The sequence below is a fragment of the Pelodiscus sinensis genome, chromosome 1 (genome assembly GCF_052426305.1).
Source record: "Pelodiscus sinensis isolate ZL-2025 chromosome 1, ASM5242630v1, whole genome shotgun sequence".
Classification (NCBI taxonomy): domain Eukaryota; kingdom Metazoa; phylum Chordata; order Testudines; family Trionychidae; genus Pelodiscus; species Pelodiscus sinensis.
In genome coordinates, this window is record NC_143052.1 from 250,593,294 (window position 1) to 250,606,690 (window position 13,397).

The window sequence follows — 13,397 nt, forward strand, 5'->3', positions numbered from 1 at the left end:
ACCGTTGGTTCCCTGGGCCGCTCGCGCAGCCGCGGGGAGCGTTGACGCAAGGGAACGGCCCTATGGAAGGCCAGTGGCGTGCCTTGCGCTCTGCGGGGTTTCCCTGCGCTCGGCAGGGGCGCGGGCGCGTGGCGGTAGCTCTGCCCCCCTCGCGCCTGCTCGGGCGCTGCGTGTTTGTAGCCCAGGCGGCGGTGACAAGTTGGCCTCCAGCCGGGTTTGACTCCGAACTGAAAGGCTAAACCTGTTTCGCTCAGACGGAGCGTGGCGAGCCCGCTGCCTCTCGCACGGGGGTGGGGAGCCTGTAATGGGGCCGCTGGCCCGCAGCAAAAACTAGTTGGGGCTGCCCACAGGTGAGCAAAAAATCCCCCCAAACACCCAACTTTCTCAGACGTGCCCCCCCCCCCCCCCGGAGAAAGATGCCCCCGCCATATTCCCCTTGTACAGGGGGGTAGTGGATTGTGTGCGTCAAACATGCCTCACGGATGGCGGGGGATCTGGAGCCCCAGTGCTCGGGGAGTCCTGAACCTCAGGGGCTTCTGGCCCCCAGGCTTTAGGTTCCTGACCTCTGCTCTGATAGCTGCAGGGGCAGGCCCAGTTAATCTGTACAGGATAAACTTAAAAAGAAAAAACAAATAGTCTGGTAGCACTTTAAAGACTAACAAAACATGTAGATGGTGTCATGAGCTTTGTGGGCACAACTCACTTCAGATGAAAATCAACAATGCCTGGATGTAAAACTTCTGTTTCACTCCCAATGCATCTTGAGAGAGGAGCTAGGTCACAACTTATCTTTTGGGTTCTTAGAGCGCTTGCATACTTCAGTCTTCAATACATTCCACTTGTACTGAATCAGAATGACAGTCTGACCCTCAGAACAAAAGTTTTCTAGTAGGTATAAAATCATGTAATAGTAAGTGGAATGCCAACTGGCAGACATCTCAAATTAACTGCGTTAACAGGCTGGCCTTTTGTATGACAACAATTGAGAAGTCTTTGAAAGGTCCATTCAACCTTAATCTGACAAGAGGATGTCTTGGAAGAGTATATACACAAAGTAGTATCCAAAGTATCCTGTGGTGTACATATTGCAGTCATAAGTTTGCACTACATTTTGTTTCACTGGGTGGATGCCTCCTTTACTGATTTTGCTATATAATATACAAACTCAGAAATGTTGCTGAAATGATGGTATCTAGATATTTGTAATTAAATTCCTCACACAGTATAGTTCAGATGTTCTTTTAGTAAACCTCTTGTTGATCCAGTATCCTGTTAAGCTGTCAGAAAGTTTCTGTAGTGTAGCTCTGGGCACACACTTTCAACTTATTAAATCAATGGGAGTCATTTCCATTGAATGTTAGTAAGGAAACACAACTATGACATAGTTGGTACAACAGAAACATGGTGGGATAATACATGGTTGGAATATTGTTATAGAAGGGTACAGCTTGCTCAGGAAGAATATGCTGGAGGAAAAAGGAAGAGGTGTTGCTTTATATATTAAAAATGTACAGCCGGTCCCTGAGTTACGAACGAGTTACGGACCAAACACTTGGCCGTAACTTGAAGTGTTTGTAACTCGGATCCCATTGAGTTACATGGCAACCACGCTGTTTGTAAGCGTGGATCATGTTCGTAACTTGGGGACCGCATTTCTGACCGCTTTGGTCATAAGTGCAGATGGTCGTAAGTGGAGGTGGTCATAAGTCGGAGACCGGCTGTATACACTTGGACTCAAGTTGAGATGGACATAGGAGACAGACTTGTTGAGAGTCTCTGGAGAAGATTAAAAAGGATAAAAAATTAGGGTGATGTCATGCTAGGGGGTCTACTAGAAACCACCTAATCAAGAAGAAGAGGTAGATGAGGCTTTTTTTAAACAACTAACAAAAATCATTCAAGGCACAGGACTAGATGGTTGATGGGAGTCTTCAACTATACAGATACTTGTTGGGGAAATAACAGCCAGCAGGTCACAGGTTGTCCATTGTTGGAATGCATTGGAGACATTTTTTATTTCAGAAAGTGGAGAAAGCTATTGGGTGATCTGTTCTAGATTTGATTTTAATGAATAGGGAAGTATTGGTTCAGAAGTTGAAGGTGGAAGGCAGGTTAGGTGAGAGTGATCATGAAATCAGAGTTAATGATTCTATAGAACGGTAGAAAGGAGAACAGCAAAACAAAGACAGTGGATTTCCAGAAGGCAGATTTTAGTAAACTCAGGGAGCTGGTAGTTAAAGTGCCAAGGGAAACAAGACTAAGAGGAAAAACAATTGAAGACAGTTGTCCGTTTTTCAAAAGGACTTTATTAAGGGTACAAAAGCACACCATTCCACTGCGTAGAAAAGATAGGAAGTATAGCAAGAGGTCACCCTGGATTAACCAGGAGATCTTAAATCTTATAAAAAATGAAAACTGGTCAAATAGAAAGGATGAATATAAACACAAATCTGTAGGTGCAAAATTTGAAAGGCAAAGGCACAAAATGAGCTCAATCTAGCTAGAGACATAAAGGTTAACAAGAAAATATTCTTAAAATATATAAGAAGCAAGAGGAAGACCAAGGACAGCGTAGGCCAATTGCTTAATTAAGAGGGAAAAACAATAACAGAAAATGTGGAAATGGCAGCAATGCTTAATGACATCTTTGTGTCAGTTGTCACCAAGAATGGATGCCTAACATTATGAATGCCAGTGAAAATCATGTAGGCTCAGAAGGTAAAATAGGAAAAGAACAAGTTAAAAATTACTTAGAAAAGTTAGATGTCTTCAAGTCACCAGGGCCTCATGGAATGCATCCTTATCAATAAATTAGGGAAATACAACCTAGATGGAGCTACTATAAGATGGGTGCATAACTGGTAGGATAAGAGTTCTGAGAGAGTACTTATCAATGGTTCACAGTCATGCTGGAAAGGCATCACAAGTTGGGATCCACTTAGGAAGGAATAAACAGTTTCACACATACAAAGTGGGAAGTGACTATCTTAAGAGGAAGTACTGCGGAGAGGAATCTAAGGGTCATAGGAACCACAGGGTAAATAGGAGTGAATAGTGTGACACTTCCAAAAAATGCAAACCTAGTTCTGGGATACATCAACAGGAGTGTTGTAAGCAAAACATCAGGGCTGTGTCTACACTGGGCCATTTATTCCGGAAAAGCAGCCGCTTTTCCGGAATAACTTGCCAGCTGTCTACACTGGCCGCTTGCTTTTCCGAAAAAACAATGACTATCTACTGTAAAATTGTCAGTGTTTTTCCGGAAAAACTATGCTGCTCCCGTTCGGGCAAAAGTCCTTTTCCAGAAAAACTGTTCCGGAAAAGGGCCAGTGTAGACAGCACAGTAGTCTTTTCCACAAAAAAGCCCCGATCGCGAAAATGACGATCGGGGCTTTTTTCCGGAAAAGCGTCCATGGCCAATGTAGACGCGCTTTTTCCGGAAATACTTATAACGGAAAACTGTTCCGTTTTAAGCATTTCCGGAAAAGGGTGCCAGTGAAGACATAGCCCAGAAGTAATTCTTCTGCTATACAGGCAATCCCCGGGTTACGTACAAGATAGGGACTGTAGGTTTGTTCTTAAGTTGAATTTGTATGTAAGTCGGAACTGGTACATATTGTAGGGGAAACTCTAGCCAAACATTTCTCCAGAGCTCAGTTTTATTCTCCCACACCTCACTTTCCTCAGTCCTTTATTCTCAGGCTGAGGTGTCTGCTGAGAAAAGCCGCTCCGTGTCTCCTGGTATGCTGGGGGGGGGGGGGGGGGCGCTAGCTTTGTGTCTCCCTGGTCTGCTGGGGGGAAGCAGCTAGTGCGGGGTTGCCTCACCCCGTTTGTAAGTAGGGATCCGATGTAAGTCGGATCCATGTAACCCGGGGACTGCCTGTACTCTGTTCTGATAAGGCCTCCTTTGGAATATTGTGTCCTGTTCTGAGCACCATATTTCAGGAAAGATGTGGAGAAACTGGAGAAGGTCCAAGAGAAGAGAAATACAAATGATTAATGATCTAGAAAATGTGACTTATGAGGGAAGACTGAAAGAACTGGATTTGTTTAGCTTATAAAAGAGAAAACTGAGATGGGACATGATAGGCTATGTATTAGGCTATCACCTATGAATTAATCACTGAAGTAGATCCCTCCTCCCCCCATCGCTCTCTTTATTGTAGGTGCAATAAATAAGAGTATGCAATGTCGAGTTGCATACAAGGTAAAATATTATTTAGGAATTAATTACAAAAGAGGGAGAAATGGGGAGATAATCTGATGCAGATATAACAAAACTGGTGATAGTGACAGCACAAATAGGGACTTAAATCAAACCCTTTTGGCCTAGTGTTTTAAAATGGTAAGAATAGCCCCTAAATGCAGTGACTTTTCTCTCCTGAGGACTTGTTAGTGGCGATGGTGGAGGTGCCCAGAACCTTCTACCCTCATGCTGATTTAGAGCCCTTAGAGAGGAGAACTGGAGAGTTTCATAATGTTCTGTCCCAGACTGGCAGTTGAAGAGAAGTTGCAGGCTGTTGGTGGTACGGGCAGAATGTATGTTGGTGAGGATGGTAATCCCCTTCTTCCTCCACTTTAGATCTGACTGGGTATGTCCTTTGTTGCCAGGTGACAGCACAGACAGACCCGTGCACTGCTGCCACTATGGCAGACAGCACTGAGGCTGAGACAACACAGTCATTATAAAGTCACAAGGGCGGGAAAACCCTGAGGAGAATGGAACCCGTGTGACCACTTGGTGGGAAAATATGGTTTAGACTGCTCTCTGAATGGTTAGTGCATGAGGAGATCCAACATGGAAGCCTAGCTCAAGGGTTACAGACTCCATGTTGGTTGTCCCAATTACTGACTTAAACACTGTCATAACATTATAGTTAACAAGGTAGAACAATTAAACCATACTGTTTCCTGGGAGACTTAGCTAAACAATTGCTGTGTAGCCTAAGCAATTAATTAAAGCCTAAGGCTGTCATCCCACCGATGTTACGTGAATACTTTTAATAAGTACCAACAGATCAAGGATGCCAAAGGTGTAAGAGGGCAATCCTCAAAGAAGTGCTTGGCACTTCCCAATCCTCAAGGGATGGTAAAACAGGTTCGATCTCTATTCGTATCTATTCACCGTTTAAAGTGCGAACCGCAATGAATGAAAACATAAGTCCAGGTATACATTTTATAACAACAGGACTATATTGTTTAACAAGGTAAAAAAATTTAACACACACAATATCTCGGTTTAACAATAACCCGGGGCCAGTCCCCGTTATACAATAACCTAAAGGATAAGAAGGGGAAGTCCCCTCAAATCCTTGAATATTACCAGAGTCTTCGACGATAGTGGAGCCACAGAAGCTGGTGACCTCAAGCCTTTGGCTGTTTTGGAGCCTTGGGCGAGGAACAACCAGGCGATCCCTCGTCGGGCGATTCGAGGCAGGATAGTCCCACGAAGGCAGGAATTGGGAACGATGACCGGCGATTCGTCTTCCACGAATCGTTCTCCCGTCAGCCCCTTTTCACGCTCTTCAGTAGCGTCTCGAACCGGCGATGATAGACCCTGTACTTAGCTTATCCTAATCCTAAAATAAAACCCTACACTCTCCGACGCACCCGTCGAACAAAGTTGACCGACGCACCTGTCGATGACATGTGGGAGATCTATCCTATTCTAAGAACTAAACTACACTAAACTAAAAGTGGGAAAATGACCTTCTGTCATGTAACCCAAGGAAGAGGACTAGAACACCATAAAGATGTTCGGTACCACAAGGATACCTAGTACCATTAAGATACTAACAGATTCTGTATATGACAAATACCATTAAGGTATTCTTTCTGAAAAGAGCCCAGGCTAGGATGCTCTACTAACCCGACAAAACACACGACGCTGCAGGCCCCAGCTATGTCCGGGAACCAGCACGAACTGACATTCGGTCCAAACTTATATAAGGTGGTCTCATACATATTCATTACCTAGATGTTTTAAATTGATTGGATATGGCAAAGATGCTTTTCCAGCGTGGTATGAATTGATTGGCTAATATAGATGCTCATGCATATTCATATTTATGCAAATTTAACTGACAGGTAGCTTAGGGTTTGAACTCAAATATTCTACCTGCACATTCTATGCCATACCCAACTGTAAAAGACAAATCTGCAAAGTTCCAGGTACAAAATGGAGTTTTGGACTCCATTTTGGAAAACTACATTTTAAACAGCTTCTCCATTATTAATGGTTTTACAAACATTTTCTTACAATTTACAATTCTTCACAGCATTGACAAGAGTACATAGTGCTATATTACATCACTAATATCCATTACAGGTGACAGGCCTTAAAATTTACTTAGATCTTCCTCTATTCAGCATTTCTGCCTTACACAGAAGAGAGAGTCAGCCTGGTGGTACATGTCTAATTACCGTTGGAATGGAGTCACAAATCAGACCAGAGACAAAATGTAGGGCCAAACCATATATTTTGAAAATAGGAACACGCATCAACAAACAACAAGACAACTGTAATTGTCCCACCCTATCCCATAAGAAAAGAAAGATAGAAAGGTTCCCGTACATAAAAGGATTATACGTTACAAAACCTGAAGGCGGCGATGGGTGCCTGTGACCTGCTACCCTGTGGCTAATTTGAAGCCGTAGGGGAGGATCAGCAGGGAGATCCCTCAAACGTAGATCGGTCCGGATTCTGGAGCAATCCTCAAGCTGGATCCTCATCTCCACGTGTGTTGACACCTTTAGGATCCGCTAACACCAGTCCTTTGGCTAGATGCACGATCCGTAGGCAGGACACGTAGTGGATAACAACAGTCCCAAAGTCCCACAGCACTGGTCCCAGTTTCTTTAAAGGGAGGCTTCCCTCACACCTCAGGAAATCACAGCACTATGAATGGACTCGGACAGTCCTAGTCAGATTAGCACGCATGGTTGGAGCTTCTCAGGGATGACGACGACACACAATCTCGGAGGGATGGAGAAGAACCAACCCAAGCTCTTCTCAACAGAGGGCTTATAAAGAGTCTAAGGCAGGAAAACTGGGTTGGCATGAGAGGTGCAGAAAATAGGGTGGTGTGCACACAAAAAGAGGGTTGGGTACACAACCTAGATGTGCATGTATCATATTGGAGAGGAGTGCACAGGTATAGGGATCTGTGCACAGGCTAGGGGGTGGAGTGCAAAGCCTTCTGAGGCGATGCACTCTGTATAGGGTTTGGCGGGAAAAACTGCTGAGGTAAAATGGAACCCAGCAGACTCCATTTTGATTATTATCTTCTCTTAGTCTGGGTAACAGTTCCCCTCCTTGACGGTGACAACTAAATTACTGAGGATGGGAATTTTGTTGCACCACCATCACAGTTACAAAATATACAATGTAACTAGTTACAAGTTATTATGATTAACAGTAACAATGTAATGTTAGGCTTCTTCCTTTTAAAGTATAAAGGTATCCTTATGCCTCCTTTTAGATTGGTTACATATGTACACTGTTAACACAATTATATAGAATAATATACAAACATGCAATACAAAACTAATAATCAAAGGATTACTAAACATGGAAGTGATATTTTCAAATGGTACAAACAGTTCCTACCAATGATGAGATACAATACTGGTTTTCACATTTTTACTAATTTTATAGATTTCATCTATAGCATACTGCACGATGATTCCAGCCTTATTACCAACATTAGTTACTTCCTCTATCAGACCAATTAATTCAGGATGGTGGAATAGGGAGGCCATCGCATTTAAATTAGGTCCTATTTGAATGGGTTCAATTTCTTTTATGATTTGTAAATCAGTATGGAGCTGTTCTTGGGACGCCTTAAACAGGGTTCTCTCTACATCGCAACCTTGGATGTGAAAAATCTTACACAGACATAAATTGTTTACAACCGAATTATTTACCCAATAATAGGTATTTACAGTAAAAACTGGGCATAGGCTCTGGATACACACACACACACACACACCCTTCTGCGATTTGTACTACCACCAAGTGGTTATTTGTGGAATCAGAGGGATGCAGATCATAATGACATTCCCCTGAATCTTAGTTGAGACAAATATGATAGTTTGTGGGAAAACTATCTCACCTGCTCTACGCAAGCTTGTAGATTTACTGTCTTGATTATACGACCTTTGAAATGAGCCCACATTTGGTCTTGTAACGGGAGTAACAATGAATGGTTGACAAACAAGCCAAGAGGAATTATAGGATATATTTGTTCTTTAAGGGCATCCCGTAACATGAGTATTGATAATTGTAATTGCTTTTCTTTTAAATCATAATTAGTATTTACAACTGACCACCATTCTGGGTTTTCTTGTTCAAAAGCACTTAATTGAGGCCTCAGTAGTTTCACAAATTCAATTGGAACTTTTCCGGCAGCACTGTCTCTAATAATGTCTTTGGCGATGTCAATCAACAAAGATTGAGCTTGGATGCATGCCAACACAAGTGACACATTATTTTGGATATATTCCATGGCATGTAATAGTATGAGGTTATCCTCCTTTTGCGCAGCAATCCATAATGGGAGTATTTTCGTGATATCTAGTTGCAATTTATCCAGGGCTAGCAAGGCATCCTGAACTGGATGAATTAGTTCTGCAAAATTATTGGACAGGGTAACTAACCATTGAGCCATATGGATTTGATCTATCGTATTTATTGCCCCTAAACTGGCTCCAGCTCCTCCCATTAGTTTGGCAATGAGAACTCGTTTCGGGCGCTTGGGAGTAAATTCTGGTTCCATGACATGTAGCCACCTATTCCATCCGATTAGTAGTGGAAGCATGTAAGACTGACATGCGGGGTTCAGCTTGATTGTGGAAACATGTAGAGGTATGGTGACCATCTTTATAGAGTCTTTAGGTTCCACCATCATAGTTTTGATGATATCCCTCTTAATAACATAGGGACCCGCATTTGTGATAGTTGGAGGATGGGCTACCGTAACATTTAGCTTATATTTGACCTCATAAGGCCCTCGGATTATCCAAGTGCCAGATGTTGTCGCCTTCATCTGCACATTTCCATTACATCCATGCCCGATCGTGTTGCTTCTCTTCTCCCATGTACAATATAGAGATCCATGGTGGGTATTGGACTGGGCGGCCTGTCCATATGGTCCACATGGAATTCGGCGATCATGTTTTTGTTCATCAGGGCTGAAGATGACAACAGGAACGCTCTCAATATTAGATGCAAGATGTACTATCTGGATGGTGATGTTCATGTGACCGGGCTTGACAACGGTGGGGCTTAATATGTCCATAAAAACATATTTGGTGTTATCCCATTGCTTAATGACTTGAAGGCAGTTGATGATACACCACACCGGTTTTCGATCTAGGCACCCAACTTGTTCAATATCAATGCTCCAGTCACATCTGCCGTGGGAACTTAGGCCCATATCAAACCAGTTAGGCGTGCTCAGAACTATCTTTTTAGATTCCTTCTTGGCTGAAAAGGTTAATTCTGAGCGGCCTGTCTGCTCGTCAATCACATTGAAATAACATTTCCCTTCTGCGGAATAGGCATACATTAACAAGTTCTGGGACTGGAAATGTTCCAATTCTACCACTCCTTGCCTATTGGTGATGAGGATTGAGGAAGTTTTAGGTATGTTCCAGTACCATAATGGTCAATGAAGAGCGGTACACCTCCAGTAGTCATATAAAGCAATCCTTGTCCCATCTGGACATATGCTGACACTAAAACTATGAACAGTAATTCTTCCATATCCTGGAAAACAAGTAGAAAGAACAGCAGTTAGTTTCAACCTTATGGAGGATTGTCTGGCACTTGGTCTTTTGATGAGGGTAAATATGACTTGTGGTTTACTATTTTTAGGTTTCCATCTTTTTAATTGGGAGCTATGGAACCATTTTTTAATTTTCCGCTTTCCTGAGGTAATTTTGACTTGATAGACGGTGGGTCCCACTTTGTTAATGATAAAACAAGGTCCCATCCATCTAGGATTTAGAAGATGTTGTTTTTCGCTTATATATCCGTACAAGACTCGATCTCCTACTTCCCACTCCTGGGTGTTAAAATGCTCTCCCAATCTCTGGTCTACCTTTTTGATGTTTTTCTTTAGATTCAGAGCCACTGTGCGTTGGATAGAAGAGATAGTTTTAAGTATTTGCCGTATATACAGGTTGGTTACTAAGCGCGGCTGGCATTCATCTGGGGGCACCCTATCTTGAATCCACCATTGTTCAGGAGTTTTCATTGGTCTTCCAAACAGGGCTTCATGAGGTGAGAACCCATTGGCACTTCTGGTCGATCTTATTGCCATAAGGATTATCGGGAAGTGTTCATCCCACCGTTTTCCAGATGAATTGATTACTTTCCACAGTGCCATTTTAAGTGTTCTATTTGAGCTTTCTACCAGCCCCAATGACTGGGGGTGACCTGGAATGTGCAATTGCTGGCATATCCCTAAAGCCGTGCATAGGTGTTGGATTACATTGCCAGTGAAATGCATCCCCTGATTGCTGCCCATTTCTGCTGGCAAACCAAAACATGCAAAGACTTCATTTAGCAGTACTCTGGCTATTGTCTTGGCCATACAATTTCTTATGGATATGGCTTCGATCCATTTGGTAAAGGGATCAACGATGACCAGGCAATATAAGTTTTCCTTTGCAGTCTTTGGGAGCAGTCCAATGAAATCCACTTGCAATCTATGCCAGGGACCATTTACAGGCTAATGTCGAATAGGTTTACAGTGATTGTCATTTTGGGGATTGTTTTAAACACAGTGAAGACAGTTCTGAATAAAATGTTCTATATCAGACTGGATATGTGGCCACCATGCTACTGCTGATAGTAGTATAAGGGCCCTACCATCAATCAAATGTTAGCCCCGCCCCTAACCCCGGAAGTCCCGTCTCCCCTGTCACCGGAAGTCCCGCCCCTGGAGGGTAGTACATCCGGGTCAAGAGAGACAGGTGACCAGAAGTAAGGGGTGTCATGTGACCCCCTCTAAGGATTCGCCCCACCTCCCTCTACCAATCAGGAAGGGTTTTTCCCCTGTAGGACCGCCCCGCGAACCGCTTTGACCAATCAGGGGGGCAGTTCCAGGACCGGATGACCTGCCCAGAAGTGGGACGTGTGACCCCTCTAAGAACTCGCCCCGCCTCCTTCTACCAATTTATTTGTAATTCTGGGCTAGTATAAACAGTGATTGGTAATGTGGAGTCTGTACAAGAGGTATAGGACATTCATGATTGTCATTTCCAGAATTGCATAATGGTGCTGGAATGATACTTGGAGATTTGATCTTTTCTATTTTTGTGTCCTTATTGAGGAGAGCCAAAGTCCAATTAGCTAATCTAGGATTGCTGATTTGTCCTTCATTGATGCTTCCAGATATTACATATCTCACGGGTGTATGGGTAGTTCTTAATATCATGGGAGCCATACCGATCAGGCACTGCCAAAGTTGCATAGCCCATACGAGAGCTAAGACCTCACGTTCACATGGAGAACATAGGCGTATGCAGCATATTTATTTAGGGTATGCACCCAGAGAATTTTATTTTTTATTTTTTTGAAGGCAAACATTTATTGAATACTCAATCATAAAGGACATGCTGCGAGCGAACGCGGGCTTTCTATACATTTCTACAACATCTATATTACGCAATTTGGCGCTTATTGCATAATACAACAATCCATACTTTAAAACTAAAAGAGCATATCGTGATTAAATTAAAACTCAAAGCTACTTTTTTTGAGACAGTAGGGCACACCTGGCACACCCCCTGCGCACACCTATGATGGAGTAAACTGTTGTTCAACATCTGAAAGTAACCAGGAGCCATAAGCCACTGGTTTAATTGAAGTGCCATGATGTTGTAATAACATGCACCAATAACTGGTCCGATGGTAGACAGTTTGAGATAATAAGGCTGTGAAGGATCTGGATAGGCTAAAGCCAGGGGCATCTATTAAAGATTTCTTCAGGCCACATAATGATTTCTGTTCATCCTCTTCCCACTTCCATAACTGGCTTTTACTCAATGGATTGTACAATGGTTTAGCCTTCAAACTAAACTTCTCAATAAAATCCCTACAGAAACCCATTCAACCCAAAAATGATCTTAAGCTGGTAATATTGTCCGGAGCTGGAATCTTGGATATTAATTTGACCCAATCTTGGTCAGGCTGTCTTCCTTGAGGCCCCAACTTGACACCTAGATAAGTCACCTCTCTTTTTACTAATTGTGCCTTATGTGGGTTGATCAGGAAACCCTTCTGTTGTAGGATTTGAAGCACTTCCTCTAGCCCTTCATGTAGATTTCACGATCTCGTGTAGCAATCAAGATGTTATCAAGGTAGCTGATTATATGCTTTGAATATTTTGCATCCTTCCATACAGAGGCTACAATTTTATGGCATATACTTGGTGCATTATGAAAGCCTCGTGGGACTCTCGTGAATGTATACTGGCTTTCGTTGTATGTGAAGGCGAATTTGTAGTACAAATCAGAGTGTAACAGAATTGAAAAGAAAGCATTGGAAATGTCTAGCACCGTGCACCAGCATGCTGCTTCAGCGATGTGTGCTATGATTTTGGGATATTTTGCAACCACTGGCGTCATTCTGGGAATAGCACAGTTCAGATGTTGATAGTCTATTGAGAGACTCCAAGTGGTGCCATCTGCCTTCTTCATGGGCCAAATTGGTGAGTTGTACGTACTTTTGCAAGGGATCAGCACACCTTGATTTTAAAAGTGCTTTGATAGTGCTTCTGATTCCTTCTTTTGCTTCTTCTGGGAATCTGTACTGGCGTTGTGGGATAGGATCTGGTCCCACTACTCTGATGGCTGCATCCACCTTCCCATAGCTTAACTTGTGTGGAGCGTATACTGAAAAGTGCTTGTTGGTTATTTCTTCCACATCAGGATCCCATCGAGGAAGCTCTATTCTTTCGCTGGCCTTGATTGTTCCAATTCGGTGGCTGGCAGAAATCACAAATCCGTATTTGTTCTTTATATTCTCTGATCGGTACATCCACGATTAATTGGAACTGCTTCAGAAGATCGATTCCCAATATCCCAACTTCGTCCAATGCTTGCAATCCAATGACAATATTCCTGGTTGTTGATCCAATTGGGATCCATTATATGATTGTAAAGTTTTGATGTGATCAATTTGCAGCTTATCCATGTTAGGTATTGTTGATATGCACATTAAACTGGTAGAAGCTGCTGTATCCACTGGCATCTGTTGACGGATAGTACCAAACCTCCCTTTTAGAGTCACATATATACATGGTCTTCCCCATTGGTCTTGCTGTACGGGTAAAACCTCTTGCAGGGGCTGGGAATCATAGAATCATAGAATAATAGGACTGGAAGGG

General features: G+C 42.9%; 1 long non-coding RNA gene across 2 annotated transcripts in view; it reads left to right on the top strand.

The window, feature by feature from the left end:
* The first annotated feature begins 71 nt into the window (after positions 1-71).
* LOC142826446 (uncharacterized) overlaps positions 72-13,397 on the top strand; it is a 31,444-nt gene continuing 18,118 nt past the window's right edge. For both annotated transcript variants that reach the window (XR_012900565.2, XR_012900564.2), the window contains exon 1: positions 72-350. This is a non-coding gene — a long non-coding RNA (uncharacterized LOC142826446). The remainder of the gene's footprint in view (positions 351-13,397) is intronic.